Source organism: Sardina pilchardus, chromosome 21 (assembly GCF_963854185.1).
Source record: "Sardina pilchardus chromosome 21, fSarPil1.1, whole genome shotgun sequence".
NCBI lineage: Eukaryota > Metazoa > Chordata > Actinopteri > Clupeiformes > Clupeidae > Sardina > Sardina pilchardus.
In genome coordinates, this window is record NC_085014.1 from 10,024,707 (window position 1) to 10,049,773 (window position 25,067).

The window sequence follows — 25,067 nt, forward strand, 5'->3', positions numbered from 1 at the left end:
ACTCAGTATAGGACTCACTGCTGATAAAGATACAAAAGGCATTCCCATCCAGGAGGCAACGATTAAGGGACGACAAAGGTGATATATACTGCCTGGGTAATATACTACATACTACGAAGGCCGGCGAATTTGCGCGTGCTTTGTGCTCTCCATAGACTCATATTTCCAGAAAAACTTTAATGTCATTGTGACTATAAATTTCAGAGAGATGTAGAGTCAGAGTCCTGTCTGCTCACATTAGGTATGGTGTGTGTGTGTGTGTGTGTGTGTGTGTGTGTGTGTGTGTGTGTGTGTGTGTGTGTGTGTGTGTGTGTGCTTGTGTGTGTGTCTGTGTATCTGTATCTGTTTGTGTCTGTCTGCGTCTGCATCCTCACCTCCCCTGGCCCCGCCGGGACATGACATCATGACCTCCCCCCCCCCCCCCATAAATACCTCCTACCCAATTCCACAGTGGGTATGCAGACGGGATGGTGGCTACTCTAGGATTCATGCTGTCCTTATTATGCACAGTGCACTGCTGTAGCTCTCCTGCGACAAACACATACACACACACACACACACACACACACACACACACACACACACACTGCCGTAGGTGTCCTGCAGAAAGCAAGACACTTTAACACACACACACACACACACACACACACACGTGCGCGCACGCACGCGCACGCACACACACAGGTCAGGGCACTTCGTCACCCCTATGGACTCAGCATTAGTGTGGACAGACAGGGACAGGACGGACTCCTCCAAAACACATGAGGAGAGTTATGGCCAAACGCACGCCACGAGCCGATTAGCACGCAGCTACCGCTACTCGCTACCTCGCTACACATATTCATTTTTTAATACATTTGTTTTTATCTATTTAGTTATGACATTCATTTGTTTAACTCATGCTTTAATTCTGTGCACTCTCTCTTCTCTGTCTTGTCTTTGACGTGTTTACTCTTTTTATGATCAAGTCATGGTGTTGTGTTTGTGCCTGTGAAAATGTCACGTTGTGTGTTTGTGTGTGTGAGAGAGAGCGAGAGGGGAGGGGGGTGATATATGGTACAGACACACGTGTGTGTGTACCAGTTGTCATTGGCAGCCTTTATGTCTGCAGCAGGCAATGTCGTATTTTCTCATAATGTGTGTGTGTGTGTGTGAGAGAGAGAGAGAGAGAGAGAGACAGAGAGACAGACTGTACTGTTCCTGTGGAGACTGTTCCGGACCTGTTGAGTGCTCAGGCATTGAACTTGCTTGTGTGTCTCTTTTGTGCGTGTGTGTGTGTGTGTGTGTGTGTGTGTGTGTGTGTGTGTGTGTGTGAGTGTGTGTGCATGTGCATGTCTCTTTGTATTTTTGCGGGTGGATGTGGTTGTGACGACATGAACTTTGCCTTTCTGTGTGAGTCTTGCTTTAAGTGCACAGAGAAAGGCACAGTCGCCACACTAATGAATAATCACTGGTTACGAGATCTGATTTCAAATGGGCGTGTTTCTGTTCATAGTGACTTTTCGAGGTGCATCTTCCATTGCCATGAATCATTGTTACTCAATAGTATGAACAAAGGTTGCTCTCTTTAGAGATGGCTGCCATTATAGTAAATCACAGGTGACCTTCAAAATGCATTTGCCTGACTGCAATGTAATGACACTTTTTCCCCCCTCTCCCTCTCCCTATCCTTCTTCCCTCCTTTTGAAAAAGGGGAATAAAGGAAATGAGAGGCTTGTGAGACCCATCTGGCTTGTTAGGCTGGGAAAGCATGCTAGTTTGGAGGGCTCATCTGTGCTGAAAGCTTCCTCTTTTTTCGTTGCTCCTATTCTGCCAGGTAAAATATCAGGGTGCCCCCCCCCCCCCCCCCCCCCCTCCATTTAGACTGGGATATTTTCCGGGCTCCTACATTCAGCCTTTTCTTTCTTTTTTTCCCCCCAAAGGCCTTGCATTGTGCGAGTGTGTCATTATAACCGAAGGCTGACCACTGACCAGAAGCAGGAATGAAGTCTTACTTGCGTTCGTGCTGGCGGACGGCGGCATTAAACTGATGAGCGATCCTATTAGCTGCCTTTATCTGCCGCGGCATCTATACTTCTCGCCTTTTGCAGAATTACTGCGACGGGGGGCTGTAGCCTTCTGAGCTGGTATATGTGGAGGGGATTTGGGATTCAATAAGGCACTAATGAAAGGTGAACCCTGATCCCGTGGCCTTGTTCATGGAGTTCTTATTATCTCCGGTTCCTTCCTCCATTCCGCTGGGCAATATTCATATCATATCAACCGGGTAGATGTGAAAGGGGGGCAAATGTTGCGTGCGCAGAGCCAAAGCAATCACTCTTAGAGTGATATTATCCTTCATGATCACACACAGAGGAAGCATTTCATAGGAATAGAATTTCCTATTCAAACACACACACACACACACACACACACACACACACATACAAAGACATGTATTCTGCAACCAAGTGTACATATTCAAAACGTTTGGATCCATGTTGCTGTATAAGTGATAAGCACACACACACACACACACACACACACACACACAAACACACACATATCCTGTTCACAAAAGACTCTTTCATACAATTCAATGGATGTCTATTCATTTCCTTTGCCTATAGCCACACATCGTGTTCGAATGCACCAGATCTGTAAACCACAGTAGCTACTTCTTTTACCTGCTCCCTCACAATGTTGTATAACACAGACATAAACTAATGACGGACAGGCATGCATACCATACACCTCTTTGGACATTCTTAAACCGCATTATTTTGTAAATGTAGCAGCCAATTATAGAGCCGAGACCGAGACAGAGACCAGAGAGATCGTTCTCTCCCAGAGTCTTGTTTCCATCATGATTTAAAGATCAGAGAGCCAGCTATACTCGCACGTGTTGATAACTGCTGCTTTTAACCCTCATGTTGTCCTCAAATCTTACCGACGTTCGTTGTCCTTGGGGTCAATTTGACCCCAGCTAAAAAAACTCTCAAAAAATGATTAAAATGATTTTTTTTACCCAATTTTTTTTGTGGTAGGTACTTAACAAGAGTGTAATAACCACCATCAAAAGCCCTACAAAACAATCCCACCCCCCCACACCCCTTTATGAACCCTGGAACCCTGACTGGCAATATGGCCAATCCAGTGTCAACAGCCCAAAGGCTGACTTTTTGGACTTTTTCAGACCTGCCAAAATAACTTATATGTAATATGTACTTGTATATGCAATAATGATAATAACTACATGTTCCCATACTATTACAATAATAATATCCATAATTTGTCAAATATTCATTTTCATCATGTTTCATAAAGATGGGGTCAAATTGACCCCAATACCACCAACGTAACTATTTTTTTTACAGGACATTGGAAACATACTTTTGTGCAAATTTCATGTTTACTCTGTTGTACCCTTCAAATGAGGAAAAGTCATGAAACTTGAAGCAAAACATAAAAAGTGAACCATATATTTTATGGTGTTAAACACTGTTTGGGGTCAAATTGACCCCAAGGACAACATAAGGGTTAAAAGAGATAAGTACTTTACATGTAAATCTATTCAGTCTGATTGGTAGCCAATCTGATGTAATTACGTGCCGTATGTATGGAGCCCCTATACACCAGGAAACGTTGGAATATATCAGGGGACAGGTCGGCTGTATATCAGTTCCCTTTTAAAGGACTCCTCTCTCTCGTCACTCACTTCACTTCTGTTGGCGTAGGCCTGCTCACCATCAGGTCGCTCAGTAATGTCTGTTTTGTTCACGCCGTGAAAATGTTAAATCACCGCATGTGCGCTGAATCACTTTTCCAAATGAGTCATTTTCTCTCCATCTGTCATCTAATGTATTTTTATTTTTATATTTATTTTTTTTCAATCTCAGAGCAAAAGTAAAAGAGCATTTGTGCAGCGGCAGCCCTGATGGGTCAAGAGTGTGAGATACACAGTGCTTTATTGAAGGCACATTTGCATATGCGCCTTGTGCTCAACAAGAACATTTTCTGCCCGACATCACGCGACGACGTAGAGTACAGTACAGTACCTGGAGTTTTCAACTGAAAAGAAAACTTTCCCACCTAAAGTGCACAACTCTGCACACACCGGTTTCTGAGAATAACCTATTCCAGCAAGGAAACAGCATAAGGTGTGTTCTGATCAGCAAGTTGGAGGAAAATATGTGTGTGTGTTTGTGTGTGTGTGTGTGTGTGTTTTTTTTTTTAAATTACTTCTGATTTTCTGTTTCAGTGTCTGGCATTAAATTGTCCTTGGCAAGACTTCCATTCCAGCGTGCGGCATCCCACAAACCAAATGGCAGGAGAGTTTTGGGCGATGCTGCGTCACACAGATAGTCCAGCGCGCTGCGCCCCAGTCCCATATGGTGAATAAATACTGATGACTCATCGTGCAAATCAGGCCAGAGGTGAGGAGCTTTCCACGGTCTAGACCTCTGACATCTCTGCCATAATGTAATTAGTCCCTATTATATAGAGCAGGCTAGGATGGACACTTTATCAATATCTAATGGGAAACCGATTGTCGTATAATGTCTATGTTGTAATACCTTTAAATACTCAAATATCACGTCAGATGTCAAATGTTTAAATTAACTAAAATATGCCTCTCATAGGGATACTACAACTGAGAAACAATAATGTCCTTACAGAGGTTGAACATGTGAAATATGTCTATGTCTATACTGTTAAAACTGACTTCATTATCTTCTCAATTATAATTTCAGATGTATTCCGTCTGAATGCTTCTGATGTATTTAGTCTGTAGGAAAAAATGGTTTCTCTCTTACAAGCTGTAAGTCTGAAACATTCTGAGAGTCTCACAAAATCTTCAATATTCATCCAAGTATCTTGGACCCCTCTCTGATCTCCTTACATGAGCACTCATTATCTGACCTCCGCACAGTCGGTCTGGCCCAAACATAGCTAACTATCATGCAGTCTTTGATACCAGAGACTCTAGCTTTCTCCCTCCCTACTGGAACTCCTGGTTGTTGTCAACAAGTAATCTAGCCTTTGGGCGCGTTGGGAAATGTTTCCAACCCCAACATCATTATTGACCTACAGTAGTATTTGCGCAAAGCTTTGACATCATTGGACTGGCTTAACCAATCAACATTGATCAGGGATCCATAATGTTACCTCCTATTTCTCATAATCTTTACAAGCTGTTGATTAACTGCATCCAAAGTCAGGAAACTGTAAAGGTGTATTGACCACTGCTCTATACAGTAAATGTACACATTCTTCCAACTGCATTTTGTTTTCATGTTTGCAAGAATTCCTACTACCATTTACCATTGCCACTTTCAGCTTTGGAAAGTTTAATTTCATCCCCTCTTATCGCTGATTGGCCCGGCAGCCATCCTGGTGGCTGAGGGAAATGTTCACTGCAATCACTGAGAGGAGCCAGACTAGTAGCTCAGTGAGATGAAAATGAGCCGAGATCCAAACTGTTCTGCAGGCCTCTGTTCTGTCCCATAACGTTCAAGATGCTCGTAACCTCTCCAGACGAACTGTTTTCTCTTCACGGCACGCTTCTGAGGGCTGCTTTATAAAGCCCTCAAGCCTGCTAACTCTATTCTGGAAACAACCTTTTAGAATATTTATAGAAGTACTTTGTAGTATTACCAACCACTGCTTAGCATAATTGACTGGTTGTTCAAAAAAAAAAAATGACATCCCTCAGAATTTCAAGGCAGCGGTTATGAAATAGCTCATTAAGAAGTCAACTGTTGTCCTATTTCTCATGTTCTAAATGTTATTTCCAAAATCCTGTGAATACTGAAAGCGGTAAGGCACCGTGTAAATGTCTTAGCAGAAACAACATTTATGAGAGGCACAGGGTAGATAATAATGTTCTCATAAATTGTCTGGGCTGGCTTTGTGTTTAGGCAATGTCTCTTTGTCACCATTTTCTCCGTGGCAAAATCACTTCTTGAGGTCTTGAGTGGCATGGCTTCTCCCTGTGCTGAAGTCCACCCTGATGTACTAGTGCTACTTGCTAGCAAAGATTCTAGAACCGAGCAAGATGGATCACAGGCCACGATATGTTGAAGTACATTCTATGACTCCATGGGCGCCATTTTGGTAAGCTCAGGTGTCGTCACAGACGCGACCGGAATGCTATGGCACTGATCCCTAAAATATTAACTGATCCATCTTGCTCCGCCCTAGAATCTTTGCTTGCTACAGTAGTATGACATGATGGTGGCAAGATGGAGTCGTGTGTTCCGGTTTACCCTGTATGGACATGTATGGAATTAAATGATGTATTTCCTGATTAGGCTACATTCTCTGGATGGTCGATAGCCACACCAAAACCAGCACTGAGAGAGTAACAGTAGGGTGCGTAGAGAAAACTTGCCACAGGAGCATAAAGGCTGAACGGACTCCCATAAATCATTCATGGGGCAATGTGATCAGAGATAGAATCAAATAGAAACAAACAGTCAGAGCCTCTAAAGAGTTGGGCAACAACAGTTGTCAGGCTGAGTGCATTATGGGATGTTGACAACTCCAGAAACGGAGTCCATTTTGTTTGTTATTAAATTACTGAAACCGAAGTAACTCTGTTTGCCCGAAGACCTGCAGGCTGTCACTCAGAGCACACCTTGAATATTCATGACGTTCATTTCCCCTGTGTTGTGGCTATTGCTTGGGTGTTTTCTAGTAGATTATTCAGCTATTGGAACACATGGCTTATACTGCCCAAGGCCTACTGTATCTCTCCTCTGCCCACCTTCTGAACTCTGTTGAATGTATCCTCTTCAACTCAACCAAATTCAAAAATTGGACTCGCACATGTAGCAAAAATATTGTGATTTTTACTGAATATGGGCATGTTTTATTTATTCACCTTAGTTACTTGTAAGATCTTTTTTTTTCTTTTCAGTTATTTTTGATGGATGGTTCTGGGACACATTAACCTCTGGGAGCATGTAGCCAGATCTTCATTTGTGCATGACCTCCCAAATTTGGACTGATACTACTTTCACCATACAAACCTGTAAATACAGTATATGTCCTGAGGATTCCTGTCTACAGTCTCGTTGTCACGTCAGAACACACACACACACACACACACACACACACACACACACACACAAACACACAAACACACTTGACATTCACATATCCATTTGCACAACCTGTAATACAAGAGATACTATGTAATAATTCACTGCTTCAAAAACGTAAAAAGAAAGATTTAACCTTCACCAGAAAGTAAATCACAGACTGGCTATTGCCATGGTAGCAGAATTGCACCATGTGTCTATACAATGAAGAGCAGTGGTTTGTACCTGGGAGAGTTGACAAGTGTCTCTACACTGACTCAGTGAATATGCTCATACACCAGGTCAAGACTATTATATGGCAAGTTCTGTGTTTGAGGTGTGTTAGTTACAACTACTGTCCAACACATGTTCTTATACTAGTGATGAGACTGCCAACATTATCTGAATCCGTGGCTTGCGTATGATCGCCCTGTCATCTAGGTCCATGGGTTTGCTGAAAGAAAGAGAGCTCTGGTTGGAGTTACACAACAAATTACCATGAACACACTCACACAGGCACACACACACACACACACACATGCAGACATACAGACACACAAACACACCTTAACACACACACACACGCGCACACATGCAGACATAGACAGACACACACACACACACACACACACACACACACACACACACACACACACAAAGACCCAACAGACGGTGGGGCAGGAAGTGACACAAGCCCAGATTGGGGAGACAGACTGCAACAAGAAAGAACATGGAAAGTTAGGAGAGAAAGAAAGAGAGAGAGAGAGAGAGGAAGAGGAGAACGAATTAAAGGAACAATGATAGGGGAAAATAAAATGTGCAACACCATGCAAATTCATTGGCGTTAACTTTGCTGACATATGTCACATGGTGGGAGTGAGAATAATGTGATTATCTGGCTGAGGCTTCTGATTGCAGATCAGAAATTCTTGAATTGAATTTGTCTGAAGGAAAGATACATCTGTGTTCTGCTCGAAAGAGATTGCACTTGTCAGAAGTAGTCATATTAAATCTTGTTATCATTAGGTTACAGTAACAGGATAGAATTTATAAGTGTGGAAAATGGTGTGATATTGCAGGAGGGAGAAATATTCATTTTTGATGGGTTGAAAATGTATTTGGCTTGCTTGGGAGCACTCTACTCTTCTGCTGCTTTGGTAAATAGTGTAAGGACTACTTTTTGTTCTGACAATCATTCATGGGTCAAATAGCAGAGGAACATTTGAAAACAACAACGAAAAGTCAATAAAAAGCAAAAAGAATACATTCAACAAAAATAAAACATTATACTCAATAAAAAAATAATCAGGTATATTTTGATTTTGATAAAATAACAATAATAACAAAAAAAAAAACATGTATGACACGTTCAAAAATGGATTTGTGCAAACACAGCCAAATTTAGCTAACAAGTCTTTCTTCATGCATTGTTCCACTACAGTTATCAGCTTTTTGCATAAAACATTTGTACATAATACCTTCAATGAAGCTCCTATTGTTGCAGCTCTGAGTCAAACATTGATATTTCTTCTTTGTGCACACAATAAATTCTACAAAGACTGTTGATGTGAAACCAAAATGTTTGACTGATTGATCGTAGTAGGTCCGGCAAGAATACATTTGAATGCTAAGTGCATTCCGATTTGCACTCGAATGAACCCTCTGTACGTAGCATGAGGATTTTTCCATCAGAAAAGACATAGTTGGGATGTTCAAATCTGATCGGCTGTTTACTTATTTACACCCTTATTCCACCCACCCCCCCAACACACACACACACACACACACACACACACACTCTAAGCCACTCTCTAAAGGTGTAATTGTAGAGTACGCTGATGTGTCCATACAGTGGTGAGCAGGCAGGGTGCTACATCAGAGAGCAGTTCACCGCTGACTGTCTGTTGGAGTCCATGGGGGCGCCAGATAATTATGAGCCGTGCCCATTCACACTGGCATTTTCCACGCACTTTTGGAGTTCTCTTAACTTGACCTTCATACGCGGCTTACTACTTGATTATGCATGAGCTGCCTAATTGTGGCCAATTAGCAGTGGAGTAGATTGGGGTGTGGGGGGGGGGGGGGTGACGCATTGTTGAGTGTGACCTAACATTGTTCTGGTGGGCAGGATGTGGCGTGGAAGAGTTTTTACAGCGCTAATCACCGAAGGGATGCTGAAAGGCGCGCTTGACGCCAGCTTTCGGCTTTCCTCCTGATGGGTTCACGCAACAGCTGCCACCGAACGGGAGAGTGGGTAAAAGTGAAGAGGGAGGTGGTGTTGGTTGGGGATGTGTGTGTGTGTGTGTGTGTGTGTGTGTGTGTGTGTCGGGTAGGGGGCACCACCTAAACTGCTGTCAGCTTCACTTAGTTCACATTCAAGTCCTGAGGTGAATCTCTCAAACTTGAAATCGGAATGGCCCGGACTTGTCTCTGCGTGAAATGTGGTTGTCATTTATTCATATCGGAATGTAACATTATCCTTCAAGGTTGAACACGTCTAATTGCCCATCATATCAATTCATTGGCAAAAATGGGGGTCCTGAAAGCACTGACAGCAGTGATAATAATTGCTCATTTAAGTGCACAGAGAAACGAATAAAAAAAGACAGACTGGCTTTTTATAAAGAAAAGTTACTGCTTCATGGGCAAGTGGTTGGTGCCTATCAATGAGGAATTCTTTCAGCCTCCGCTGCTTGTCTGTCTGATCATTACGTCAGCAGAAAGGGAGGCTAAATAGGTCAGGCTTTGTGCATCAGTGTGATGTGTGAGCGAGCGTCAGTGTAAATGTTTAAGTGGGCGCCTTGCCTGTGTGTCTTTGTGTGTATTCGCCATATTGGAAAGAAATCCGAGGGAGACATGATTCTTCAGATTAAAGGGAGGTCCTTACCTGCATCAAAAGGTCCATCTGTATTGACCGTGCAGAAAAAAAGAACTGTAGACACACACGCACACACACACACACACACACACACACACACACACACACACACACACACACACACACACACACACACACACACACACACACACATATACAGCACCCTCCACAATTATTGGCACCCCTGGTTAAGATGTGTTCTTTAGCTTCTAATAAATTCATTTTTTTTCCAAATAATATAGGACCACAATGAAAAAAAGCGTAAAATCCAACCTTTAATACAAGTGCATTTATTTAAAAGGGAAAAAATCCCACATTAAGAAATAATTATTCCTCATAAAATCACCTGTTCCACAATTATTGGCACCCCTAACAATTCCTAGGAAATAAATGTAATTAAAGTATTTCTGTCATTTCTGTCATTTCTACAGTAGTTTACAAAGTCAATCAGAGTATGTAGGAACATTTAATTAGTAATTCTTAACATCCTGTTTCCCTGGGCTATCAATATGACGTGACTCAGAGGCCATTTCTCTTCAACATGAGAAAGACAAAGGAACACACTGTTCAAGTATGGCAGATGTGTGTCGACCTTCACAAGTAAGGCAATGGCTATAAGAAAATAGCCACTCGCACACCTACCCATTTCTATGGTCAGAGGAATCATTAAGAAGTTTAAAACAACTGGAACAGTGGTAAACAAGCCTGGAAGAGGACGCAAGTTTATTTTGCCACCACGCACAGTGAGGAGGATGGTAAGAGAAATAAAAAAATCTCCAAAACTCACTATTACAGAATTGCATCAAATGGTTGCATCTTGGGGTCACAAAGTCTCCAAAACAACCATCAGGCGCTATCTACATGCCAACAAGTTGTTTGGGAGGCATGCAGGGAAAAAAACCTTTCTCACTCAAAATCATAGGCACAAACGTCTGGAGCGGTACTGGGCCTTCAACTGGGACCGTGTGCTTTGGTCAGATGAGACAAAGTTAGAGCTTTTTGGCAACAAACACTCTAAGTGGGTCTGGTGTAACAAAAAGATGAGTATGCAGAACAGCACCTCATGCCCACTGTGAAGTATGGGGGAGGATCGGTGATGCTGTGGGCCTGTTTCTCTTCCAAAGGGCCTGGGAACCTTAATAGGGTGCATGGCATCATGAATGCTTTGAAATACCAGGACATTTTAAATCAAAATCTGGTGGCCTCTGCCCGAAAGCTGAAGATGGATCGTCACTGGGTCTTTCAGCAAGATAATGACCCTAAACATATGGCCAAGTCTACACAGAAATGGTTCACCAGACACCGTATCAAGCTCCTACCATTGCCATCTCAGTTCCCAGACCTCAACGCCATTGAAAACCTGTGGGGTGAGTTGAAGAGGAGAGTGCAGAGGAGAGAACCCAGGTCGTTGGATGATTTGGAGATTTTGTGCAAAGAGGAATGGTCGAAGATCCCTCTTTCTGTTTTCTCTAATCTTGTAAAACATTATAAGACAAGATTAGGTGCTGTTTTATTAGCAAAAGGGGGTTGTACAAAGCTTTTACATCAGGGGTGCCAATAATTGTGGCACACATGATTTGATGTAAAATAATTATTTCTTAATGTGGGATTTTTTTCCTTCTAAATAAATGCACTTGTATTAAAGGTTGGATTTTACGCTTTTTTTCATTGTGGTCCTATATTATTTGGAAAAAAAATGAATTTATTAGAAGCTAAAGAACACATCTTAACCAGGGGTGCCAATAATTGTGGAGGGCGCTGTACATACAACAAAAAAACCTGAAGAACTGTTCTTCATTATCTCCCTCTGTTAGATACTCCTGTAAGTCCAGTTGCTTTGACTACACAGGCTCCTTGTGGACCCGAACTGGTCAGAGAGAGCAAATCTGTGAAAAAGCGAAAGACATATTCTCTCTGCAGCTGAAGAGAGTGTGGGGACATCTGGAACTTTCTACAGAGAGCGTTGTTGTTGTTCCGGTAATGAGGCTTGCTGTGCCTGCTGGAGGAGCGGAGCGGAGTGGAGCGGCGGTGGCCGGTATCTCTTGTGGACACCTGAGGCACGAGGGCAGCGTCTCACACACATTCCGGGCGAAGGGTCCTCTGCATGATGCGTTAGAGCCGCCGCCACGCACCGCTAATGAACTCACCATCGTTAGACTGAGACGGAGACTCTTCAACTCTCTCCCTCTCTCCCTTTCCTTCTCCCTCTCCCTCTCCCTCTCCCTCTCTCCCTCTGTATCTCCCTCCCTCTCTGTTTGTATCTCTCTCTCTCTTTCCCCTTCTCTCTCTGTGTATCTCTCTCTCTATCTCTCTCCCCCTCTCTCTCTGTATCCCTCTCTCCCTCTCCCTCTCCTTCTCCCCCTCTCTCTCTGTATCCCTCTCCTACTGTGTATCTTCCACCCTCTTTCTCTCTCTTCTCTCTCTTTCTGTCTCTCTCTCTCTCTCTCTCTGGTGCTCTCTTTCTCTCTCTGAATGCCTCCGGCGGCCGCCAGCTAAAGGAGACAGGAGGCAGCAGGTGAAGAATTTTCCGCTGGCCTTCTCTTCTTTTGTTTCTCCCCATGGTCACCCTTTCACCCCCCCCCCCCCCCCCCCCCCCACCCCACCCCACCCCACCCCGCTGTAATTACCCGCTCTTTTGTGAGAAGAGCTCTGGCCTTCCTGAAATATTGTTGCAATAACGCGGCAGTCCTATATATCACTTTGATAAAAGTGTCGATAGGGTGGGGGCAAAACTAAATTGACCCTGTTAACAAGCCGAGGTGGGCCCCACGCCTTATTGTTATATATGATGGGCTCATCCTAAATCAGGTCTAATAAAGTCTGCTGACCGGGCCTCTCCCTTTGCCCTGCAATCTGAGTATTGACATTTTTGACGACACTCCAATAATGACTTATAAGTCACCTTTATGGAGGAGGGAAATAAACCCCGCCATATCTGTTGGGGATCTCCTGAAGCATGGCCTATAAAATGTAATAGAGTTAGTGCCTCTTTATTTATGGGGAAAGTTAAACCCCACAGAGGAGACCTCGCTAACTGTTTCCAAACACCAGGGATTGAGAAAATTGCCTAGAAATGAGTGGCTCTTAACTAGCTTGCCAAAAGTCTATATGGAATAATGTCGTGGTACAATCCACTTAACTCACCAGACAATCAAAGCAGGCAAAGTGTTGATGTCCAACAGTTAAATATGCAGCACAATTGTCTGTAAGCTTTATGGTCATGAAACCAGCATATGCGTAACCTTCAAACCTTTCTCCATAACAAAAACCTTTAGATATTCCTCTGACATATACTTCCATCTTATCCTCTTTTTTGTTCACATTAGCACTGGATTCGTCAATGGATGGGCTATTATTTGAAGTGAATGTTCCACTCTCTCAATATCAGCACTTCTCTGGCAGGTTGTGTGATCTCTCTCTCTCTCTCTGATCAATTGCCTCAGAAATTAGTATGAATTATTGATGTGGGCATTCTGTCTCCGTTGATGAAAAAATCATTGGCCGATGGATCCTTCTCCTGGCAATCATCAGTTGTTACGGTGTCAATATTAGTTTCTGATGTGGAGCCACACTTCAAGAGTGCAGAGTGCCCGACAAGAGTGTGTTACTGATACATATTTACGTGACCTTGTGCTGGGCACTTAACCTGACGGTCCGCCTTTTACATATTCATAAGATCCGTAATGACTCGTCACAGACTAACAATAGACAAGCAATTAGAGGTACAGTGCCACCGTCAACAAGTTTAGGCTTTAAAAACAACAATGGATTGTGAAAATGATACATACTGTACTTAATCACACCTTTTTTTTATTGTTTATGTTTCATTGCTACGAACATCTTCATGTGTAAAACATTACATTTACGTGATAAACAAAAACTAAACAAAACACACACACACACACACACACACACACACACACACACACACACAAATTAACACAGGCGCAGGTGTGCACCGCACACTCACATTCAAAAACAATATCCACACAGAATATATCATCCTGCATCATTGTTGAGTCTCATGCAGGAAGCAATATGCACACACATTTCGTCTTTCTTCTGTTTGTTTTTAAATTATGTTCTCATATTGTTAGTACTCATTATTTCAGTCTTTTACATTGTTGTTAATCCTTGATAGAAAATGTTATGGCTTATGTTTTATGTTAATGGTTGAGACAATTTATTCACATTACCAGAGATTTCTTCACATAGTCCAGAAATGGCTTGAAAACATTTCTCAACTTCAGGTACAGTAGCCCTACATTAAAAGAGCAGGAAAACGTTCAAATTGAATTAAATTATAATTGAATCAAAGTTGAATGATTATAATGTGTGTACAGTACAGTATAATTATAGTGAGTGAGTAGACTGATGAATATGATTGGTCCACTCATCCATTTAAAAACCCTTGGAGGTCATTGCATATGTTCAGCTTCTGAATGACTTCCTTGTCCTTACAGTATAGTGTTTATGGGACTCATTACCTTTGCTAATAACAGACAATTTGGCCATACACTTCAATTCAAGCACAGCAGCTTGGAATGATTGTGAACATTTGGTGCATTTTGAGTTAATATTTCAAATACTTCTGATTTTGTTTTTCTATAAGACAAACTGGAAGCTAAATGTATGAGTGTATTGGGACACTCAGTCTTTAGTTCTGCTTTTCTTGCCGATAGACACATACATCTCACCCCCTTTACAGAAACCCTACAGAGACTTGTTGCATGAGATTGCTTGTGTATGAGTTCTTGTTCTTGTTTAAGCGTGTGGTGTTAACTAGTCTCAGTTGGATACGTCGGCTTGCTCTCGTTTCATATTTGCCTGACAGCTTAGCAAGTCATTAGCAGGGAACAGTGTGACATCAGAGCAGACACTTCCAACATCAAAACATAGGTTGTTTTATATCCAAACTTCATGTAAGGGCTTTTTTTTTCTTTCTTTCTTTTTTTTTTTGGTAGGCTTTTATTAGGGTGAAGGTGATGCTGACCAAGATGTGCAATTATTCCTGTGTTTGCCGTCACCCTCGTTAAAACTGTGAAGTGTCAAGGCCAAGTCTTGAGTGCATTTAATTGGAACTGTTCACCTTTTTGGTCTTCGTGGCCCTCAACACACAAATAATTAGACTAGGCAACGCTCCAGTTCGCTGATAATCCTAAAGATGCTCTCGGCCTCATCAGGTTTTGGGGTCATCAGAGGCAAGGCCCCAGGAAGTCACATGGCGAGAAAATGAAGTTTAATGAGGGCTACTCGTCAAGATTTACAGCGTTTTTGTGTCCGTATTGAAAAAGCACATGGCCGAGCGTACCTAAATATGTTTAGAGGTTTGTGATGTGGGTTTGTGGAAGCTGCAAGATAAAAAAAATGGATCTGGTCACCTCTCAGTTTCTTTGATGTCAGGTGTATGAATTAGGCCTGTCTGTTTTCTATAAGTTGAATATGTCTTTGTACGCAATCTGAAGAAGGCCATGGGCCGTAATAAAGCGTTACCGCTTTATTAAAAAATTACTTATAACTCGGAGTGTGCGGCATCTCTCTCTCTCTCCACCTCTCAGTTTCTGTCATTTAAACAAAGAAATGCTTATTTTTCTCATGGGTTCTTATCAGTTCTACTGGTTGCCTCAATTGTCACTGTTTTCGCTTGGTCTCTCATGGTTTCCCCTAAGTGTACCTCTCATGGAGTAAGTCTGTGTGACATTTCATAGCCCTGTGTCGCTATTCTACCAGCCAGTGTGGATTGACAAAAAATGAAAAAAAAAAGAAACAGTGTTGAGTGTTGAGTCTCAGCTCCAGATCTATCCGGCTGATAGCAATTATGACGACTATTATCCTGATTAGGGAAAATTGATCTATCAAGACAGTTTGAATCTCCCCCCTCCCTCCCTCCCTCATTTTGGCTTTTTCATGGTATTATTTCAAGTGTCATTAATAGGATTCATTAGAGGAAACTGGGTTTTAACATGGAATCCAGCCACATTTAAATACGCCATTAAGTGTAATTTCATAGCTCAGACTCGATGTGATTAGGTGCATTATCCAGAGTATGGGGTTTGAAAGGCCGCTGTTAAAGCACAAAGTAGAAGAATAATACACTCAGAGCAACAGGAAACAAGCTCAAATGCTCTCAAGGGAGTTTTCTGTTTTACGCTTCAAATTGTGTTGTTTGTAATGAGTATACTGTAGCATCTTCTTGACTAAAAGTTGCTTTAAAAGTTATTTACAAATCATGGAAGGGAGTTGGGTGTAAAGGGGGGGGGGGGGGGGGGGGCAGGGTATGAAGCTATTATTATGGGAGTCACGCACACATATACTGTACATACACACACACAGAGACAGACATAGGCACAAATAGACAGACAGACAGACACACACACACACACACACACACACACACACACAGACAGACATACACAAAAATACACACACACACACACACACACACACACACACACACACAGACACAGACACAGACAGACACACACACACACACACACACACACACACACACACACACGCACCATAAAATGGATCTTCAATCACATCCTACGTTGTGTGTGAAGTCAAACTGGCAGTCTGCATTGATGAAAAGCAGTAGGGGGTGGAGGGGGTGGGGGACTCGGAGTGGCGTTTGTTAATTAATCGTGACACACAAACACTCCTACGCTCACACACATTCCCACTATTTCTTCCACTGTTGCGCTCCTCACTGTGATGTTCTTCATGATCAATACCAAAGCAAACGCACGCTCTGGTCCCTTCAGAGCAGAGTGACACGCAGCAGTGGAAGGCTACTGATGAAATTGTTGCTAGTATGCTAATAGCACCATTCATCATCATCACACACCTGAGGAAGTGCAGCGTGGGAACAGGAGAACAGGTGAGGGGCGAGTGGGATTTTGAAGAGGCTTTTATGCAAGGGAAGATGTAGAACCTCTAGAGCCCCTGTTCTGTGAATTCAGGGGAGAGCGGTTAACCTTGGAGACACATTATGTGTATATCGAACAAGTTAACAATGAAAAACTTCACGAGCAGTGGTATCAAATGGATTTGGTCTTGTGGCCCTGTCAGTCAGTACAGCTTGGCGTTATATATATATATATATATATATATATATATATATATATATATATATATACATTATATAAGCTTTTCAGATACTTTGTACACAGCCCTCAGACATACTAGACATCATGAGTTTACAGAAAAGTAAACAAATCAGTTCAAGATTACAGAAATCAGAAATAATAGAAAGTGATAAAAGGTAGAGTATAACATTCCGGCTGGTTTTGTCCTGTTGGTACAGGTGTTGGTAGATACATTAATGTGTAATTAAACTGTAGTAATAGTGTAATAACTACCACAGTCCACAGGCATATGAAATTGAATGATGTCTACTTTAATATATCTGCTTTTTGTCAGGGAATGGGACCATGTTATTTAATGAGATATCAAATATTCATCATAGAGCAGAAAGAGCCTTAAAACGACTTTTTATTTGGGAAAAGTCAGTGAGGCACTCAATAAATTACTTCAAATTCAAATAAACCCTCTATCTTAATGAATCATAAGGGCACTTTTAAACCATTATAGTCATAGTAATCAGTAGTAGCAGCACGCTTCACTAAAGTGAGGATGGGGTATGTTTTTTTTTTGTCAGTCCGTTTTCAGGTGCATTTAGAGGAATCCATCGAGCGAGTCCCAGCGAGCAGGAGCAGGCTTCAGATGTGGCGGACTGATTTCAGCGAGGGATGAAAACCAGACCGAGTAGTTGTCACTTTTTGTCATCCGCAGCATGACATAAGCGACAAGTGTCTGGGATTTTGATCCAGCCATGGACAGTGTCAGTGTGCTGATGTATTGATGCCTCCCCCACCACCCCACTGCACAACCCCCCCCCCCCCCCCCCCGCCCCTCTTCCTGTCGTGCTCAATGGGCTCTGTCCTCCAGTAACTAATGCATGATGGTACAGTGTAACATAATATTCCTTTTACTTTTCCCATGCAGCCCTGACCCCTTCACCCTCTCCACCACCACCACTCCGCTCGCTTTCTCCTAAATGCATTCTGCTGTAACAGTGTTCTTGTTTTTCCAAGGGTTGTAACCTCTTTTCATCTCGAATCTGTCCATTCCCATAACATCTCCTCTCTCTCTCTCTGTGCCGGAGGGACCCGCCAGCGTCTCTCCAAAACTCCCGCTTTTTAAGAGTCGCCATCTAAATATCACTGAGCTTTCCTTATAAGGTCAGAGCACACCTGACAACAATGGCTCGTCGTGGGGTGATGAACAAAATGCACGATTTGTGATTGTTTGCTGTTTGGTCGACAGTTTCATCTCAGCTCTGTTTGGCTCCTGTCAGAGGCAATCAAAGTCACAAACTCCCCGAGAATCAAAAAGGCATCCAGAAGGTGCGCTGAAAATAATTAATTTACTCCCTTTTTTTTCAATGAAGAGTGACTATATTGCTGAGGTTAACAAATGTTATTTCCTGCAGGCCGTGTTCGTGAGATGACCTGTCTGATATCCACCAGCGTTAATGTAATGTTGATTCACAGTTAGTGGGTTTTCCGAACAATAGTAACAACTGACATCGCAGCATTTTCCTTGGCATATCTGAAGTAAAATCTGAAAACTACCATAACAAAAAAACTTTTGATAAAGCACCATTCTTCCCGCTAGTACAGTAGATTAGCATAAATCGCAGCCTAATGAGTACCATGTGGCATTTTTACTGCCCTGCCCAGCATGATCATTTGAGCATCGCGAGGAGATTTAGTGACGCTTATTCCTAAATAAAACCCCCACGCGTCTACACTTTTATGCCATCTAACTGCTTTATATTCCATGACATTACCGCTCGCTCTCTCCCACTCTCTCTCTCTCTCTCTCTCTCTCTCTCTATGAATATGCTTAAGCCTTCCTATAGGCTGAGTAAACAAAGGCCCTTTCCTTCTGTCCCGTATACACATGTAGACGCCAGCCAAAGATATGGCAGCTGGGGAAGATCGCAAGCTCTCCAGAAAACTTTCATCCGACAAAACTCTGTGCGGGTTCATGGTGAATAAATTACAGACACATTACAGGCCTGCCATTGGGAGGGTGGGGGGGGGGGGGGGGGTTACTGTGAGTGTGTGTGTATCTGTGTGTTTGTGTGTGTGTGTGTCTGTGTGTGTGTGTGTGTGTGTGTGTGTGTGTCTGTGGGGGGGTGGGGGTTACTGGCATGGGGATTGTGCACTCCGCTGCATAATTAGCTGCATGTTAGATTGCAGGAACAGTCACAGAGCTTCCACCTCCACAATACCTATGAATAAAACAATTCATTATAATTCTAATTATGATCATGAAGCCGTCTTGGCAGAGACAGGCAGGCTAACCTTTGAACCGTTTGTGCGTGCAGATAAGATAGCTATTTAACACGCCCTAATTAATCTGCCGCAGAACCACGGCCGCAAAGAAAATATTTGTCACCTGGGACAGAATCCTATTGGTGCTGCAAGTGGTGGGGGAACAAGAGAGAGAGAGAAAGAGAATGAGTGTGTGTGTGTGTGTGTGTGTGTGTGTGTGTGTGTGTGTGTGTGTGTGTGTGTAAGTCTCTGTATGATTGTATTGTTCACGTGTGTGTGTGTGTGTGTGTGTGTGTGTGTAAGTCTCTGTATGATTGTATTGTTCACGTCACATGTGTGTGTGTGTGTGTGTGTGTGTGTATGTTCGCATGTGCACGTGTGTGGGTATGTGTGCACATGTATATGTGTGTGTGTGTGTGTTGGGGGGACTGTGTTACTGTCTCCTTATCAGGGGGTTTTCTATGGCAGGATGCTCCAAGGGGTCTGGAGAGGGTGGGGGGGGGGTGGATGTGGAGAGGGTGAGGCTGAGGCACGGAGAGTTGGGCAGGGCTGGGGTGGAGAGGGTGAGGCAGGGCTGGGGTGGGTGTGGTGGGCAGGGCTGGGGTGGGTGTGGTGGGCAGGGCTGGGGTAGGTGAGGTGGGCTGGGGCTGGCACAACAGCTGGCGGGCCGGTTTGATGGGGCTGGAGGGACAGGTCCGTGCCTCCCCTCCTGGCGGCTGTAAAAAGCAGGGGGGACTGTCTGGCAGGTGGCACCCGCTCCTAGTTTTAATGTCTCCACACCGAGCCACGAGAGAGGTGTGTGTCTTTGTGTGTGTGTCTGTCTCTCTGTGTGTGTGTGTGTGTGTGTGTGTGTGTGTGTGCGTATGCGTGTAATCATTGGTTTATTTGGCAGAGGAAATCTAGCGGCTAGCTAGAACAGACTCCCGCACTCTAACAGGGAATACCAGGCTCTGTTCTTTCCCAGAGAGAGGAGGGCAGAGATGATGTTGGCTGGCTACTGTGACAGATTCAAAAAGTTGATTACAGGGAGGTCAGCGAGAGAGAGGAGTGTTTGATTCCTCTCTGCGGGTCTTTCGCATGTGTTTGTTGTGAGCTGTGTGAGTGTCTGCCCCCTTGTACTTGATGAAAACGTTATTAGTTGGTAAGTGAAGGCAGGCAATGACGCTAGGCCACACTACCTTAACGGTGAGAGCAACGCAGCTGTGGTGGAAAGGAACAGGGATGGGAGGAGGTGTCATCAAGGATGCGAGAGAGAGAGAGAGAGAGAGAGAGAGAGAGAGAGAGAGAGAGACAGAGAGTGAGAGAGAGAGGGACAGAGAGCGAGAGAGAGAGAGAGAGAGCGAGAGAGAGAGAGAGGTAGGTTGAGACTGATCAGCAGCTCTGTCTGTTGCCATGGAAACAAAGACTCACAGCGTGCGCGGCGCCAGCTTTTTCATCAGATAAGGCAGGGTTAATATTTGTGCAATGGTGCCAAAAAGACTCCCATGCAGCACCCGCATCTGACTAGGAAACAAAGCCTGCACAGCGTGTTCTTCTTTTGCGAAAGAGAGAGAGAGAGAGAGAGAGAGAGAGAGAGAGAGAGAGAGAGAGAGAATAAGAGAGAATGAGAGAGAGAAACAGAGAGAGAGAGAGAGAGAGAGCCTGCAGTCGTAGCAGTGCTAATTCCCCTTTAAGCTCCCAAGCAAAAAGAATATTCCACTCACATTTGTCCATAAGATGACTGAACTTACTATTTTTTTTATTCTACTTCACTGTTTGTATTCCTCACAAGATAACTTTTTGGCACTGGGGGAGCACTTCAACATGGGTTCATATAGGAACATCTCATTCGATGCACTTCCACACCAGACATAGAAGTTCTGCAAAAACTACATCTATCTTGCAGCCACATTACCAAACTTGTAGAATAACAAAGTAGGCACACGCTGACTATAAGCTTAAGTCTCATCCACGATACACTGCTCCAGAAAAGAATCAGATGCAATAAATGTATAAAAACACATTACAGAGAATGTTGTAAACTGAATAAAATACAATTCAGGTTTCTTTACTATTTTATGAGAGTAGAGCTTCTGCAGAGAGCTTAACTGCGAATATAGCCTGCTCCTGCTTTTTGCCTGGAATATTATTCTGTTCCAGCTTTTTTGCACATAGTGGTCATGTTTATTTCAAACTCTGCCGTCTAGCCAGTAGGCTTCTGCATATGTAATACCAGCAAAGACCCGCCATTATCCGCCTCTTGTGTGGAAACCCTGGAAAGGTGATGATTTTTAAACCACATTAGCCCAAGAGTGCAAATGATGAGAATATAGTCGTCTTCCTCTCCCATAAGCCACTCTGTCGAGACATACAGTATATGGGCTGGCCGATTCCCTTTTTTGCCGCGGGGCTGTTGCTATTCATCTTCCTTGTCACTTAGTTCTATAAAACATTGAGTTTTCGCCGATAATGCTTTTATGATTTGACACCACTGTATTGCGGAGATCATAATTTAAATCAAAAAGCCCACTGGAGTAAGGCCGGCGTCTGGAAGAAGCACAGTGTACAGTCACTCTCATTCAATTAGAGACTTGTTTGGCTTTGTTAGCGCAGTTATCTTGACAAGGTGAAGAGACATCCTCTCCAGGGGTGTGGAGAGGATGATAGGAGCTTCTCCAGTTCTGCACTGTGACAACTTGCCTTTATGTCTAAAAAAATCTTACCTCTCTTTCACTTTCTCTCTACATTCTCTTTTTTCTCTTTGTTGTTTTCCTTTTTTTCCCTCCTGAACTGTCTCCCCCCCCCCCTCTAGACGCCTGTAATAATACCCAATTATAAACGAGGCTAATTGGAATCCGAGTCTTTGTTTTTCTTTTCTATTATTTCCAAAAGCTGACAGCAACAAATCACAGAGGGATCGATGGCGGATTACAGCCGCTCATGGGGCTGCATAGAGTGAGGAGCTTTTCCTGATGTTCCTGTGTATGTGTGTGTGTGTGTGTGTGTGTGTGTGTGTGTGTGTGTGTGTGTGTGTGTGTGTGTGTGTGTGTATATGTGTGTGTATATGTGTGTGTGTGTGTGTGTGTGTATGTGTGTGTGTGTGTGTGTGTGTGTGTGTGTGTGTCTCCGAAGAGAAAACTCATTAAGCTTAAGGAAGATTTCAAACAACGTGATGGTGGTGGTGGTGGTTTGGGGGGGGGTAGGGTGGCAAGGGTGAAAAAGGCACTAGGAGTGAGAATAACAAGTTCAAACTTTACCAGCCTCCCTGGACCCGGACGCCCCGCAGTCGTGCAATAAACGGGGGTGGGGGGCGAGGGGGGGTGAGGGGGGGGGGACACAGTGTGCGGCGTGCCATCGTAAAAAACGCTGGAGATGTTTATGGCTTTGCATTAAAACCCTGCCCTTTATTTTTGTTTGGGGATCCACACTGACATGATAATTCGAATAGATCTGGCTGATGCGCCATAAACATTTACACAAGCACTGACCTGGCGAATAGACAACGAGCGAAGCATTATGGCCGCGCCGTCTTCTGGGGGCCACGATCGCCGCTGTTTGCTAGCGACGCACGCGGAGGGCAAAAAACATTTGTAGGTTTGCTCCTTCCTGGCCAATGATGCTCCCAGGGCGCGTAATGGATGGCTTTGATTTCCTGCGCCGGGCTCTGAGCCTGACAGCGAGACCGTGCCGGTTTCGCCATTAATGTGCTATCACCGTGGGTTAGACCTCTCGCGCTCGTCTCCCGAGACCCGGCACACATGCAGCGGAATCCGATCAGGCTGTAATCACACACGTGTGGTCGGCCCCAGAGGGGGGGGGGGGGGGGGGGGTGGGGGGGTTGATGGGTAATCAGAATGATGAACAAATTCACAGCCAATCACAAGACAGATGTATCGCCTGTCAATCAGTGTCCCATACGTCACTGTTCAATCTTGATGGTTGGTTTTGCGGTTGTGGGAAAGTCTAGTCGTCTGATGAACGAGAATAAATATTCAGTCAAGAGTGACAGGAAGTGATGGACTGGGAGATGACCGCGGGTCCCCAAAGGCACTTAGACCCAAATGTGGTATGAAAGCTGCAGCCACTTGCAACTCCCCCCCCCCCCCAGAAAAATGTCTACCATCAAGCTGTGAAATTGCAGATGGCAACCAACTGAGTACTCCTTTCTCGCCCCTAGCATTCCAAGTGTGCAGTGCAACCAACTGAAGCCATTAGATGCCAGGTTTCTTCCAAGATCATGTCAGACTGTATTGAACGTATACAGATTTTCATCAACAGACATGGTTGAAGCAGTCACATATTAGCTCAAGTTTAAAGTTGAGCTAATGCTACATTAGGCTACAGCAATGAATTAGCTTCACTTTGTGACAGTTAGACACTGTATCAGTATGGTTACTCATGATGATCGCCTCACCACTCTGTGGAGATATAAAGGGCTCGTTCTAGGCTGAAAACACACATTTATCAATGTTATATATTACATTTTTGCAAGTCATTGAATTGATTTGAAGGCTTCTGCTTGTTTATAAATCAATTATTTTTGACAGTACTTGTGACCTCAAAAAGCAGAGATCACTGTGAAAAATCGCTGGATATCTCCTTGTAATAACAAGATCATGTACTGTAGCCCGTCTTTACTGTGAGTTTTTTTTTTTTTTGCCACTTTCAAATTAGTTTGTCTTTTCATAAACATTTGGTTCCACCCTACCCTGCTGGGTCAAACTTGCCATAGCATCAGACATGTCCTCCTTATGGCCGGTTACAGTATGTTGTTCAAATATATGGCCCAACCGTTTGACATCCGCAGAACACGTGGACTTAAAGGCGATTCACACCAAGAATGATGAAGAACATGAGGAACAATATTGTTCGATATCGGCCTTAGTGTGGACAGCTTTTTACACCTACAGTATGTCTGAAAGCAGCTGATGACACTTTTCTTGTTTTTCATACAACTGATATAAAAACGTATTCAGACTTTTCTCCAATAAAACAAGTGTTGTCAATGTTAACTGTTTTTACATCTCTCACACATGTGACACTCTTTAGTGTCAAATTTTGATAATCTAGCTATATCACACACATCTCCATGAGTGAGTGAGGAATTTATTTTCGCTCATGTCACTGACCATAGAGGGCTGCTGCTCACACTGGGTGATTGACATGATGTCACGGAGTAATCATTCCATGTTGTTTTTTGATGAATTTTAATTATTACTTTTTAAACACTTTTAAACTGCTGCCCTTTTATGATTTTTATGTACAATTACCTTCTGTGTTTGACATTTTCTTTTTTATTCTTTACTTTTTAAGCTATTCTTTTATTCTACTCTTCTATAAACTATTGCCCATCGAGACTTGTATTAGCTATTTGTGTTCTTGCAATGCACATTGAATGACCTCTGTGCATGAAATGTGCCATAAATAAACTTGACTTGACTTGACTTGACTTGATGTTCCGCTGCTTGTTAATATCTCAGGTCACAGGTCAATTCTGTTTTTCTCAATGCTAGGCGATAGCACGATCTCTGCGTAGGATTGACTGATTACTGAATACTGATCAGCTGAGACACACAAACAGCCCAGAGCACAGCAAGTCAGCACCAGATAATGTCAGACTCCTATCTTGTATGTTTTGCTCTCACTACTGTAATTGACCAAATACAGTGCATGTGGGTGTCCCATTGTTGCGATGGATAGTGTGTGTCTATTTCCTGAGTCTCGTTTATGTAGTTCCATGTGAGTTTGTTAAGCAAATTGGCAAAGCGGCTGGATAAAGTGTAATGATGGTATGGCTCTGTT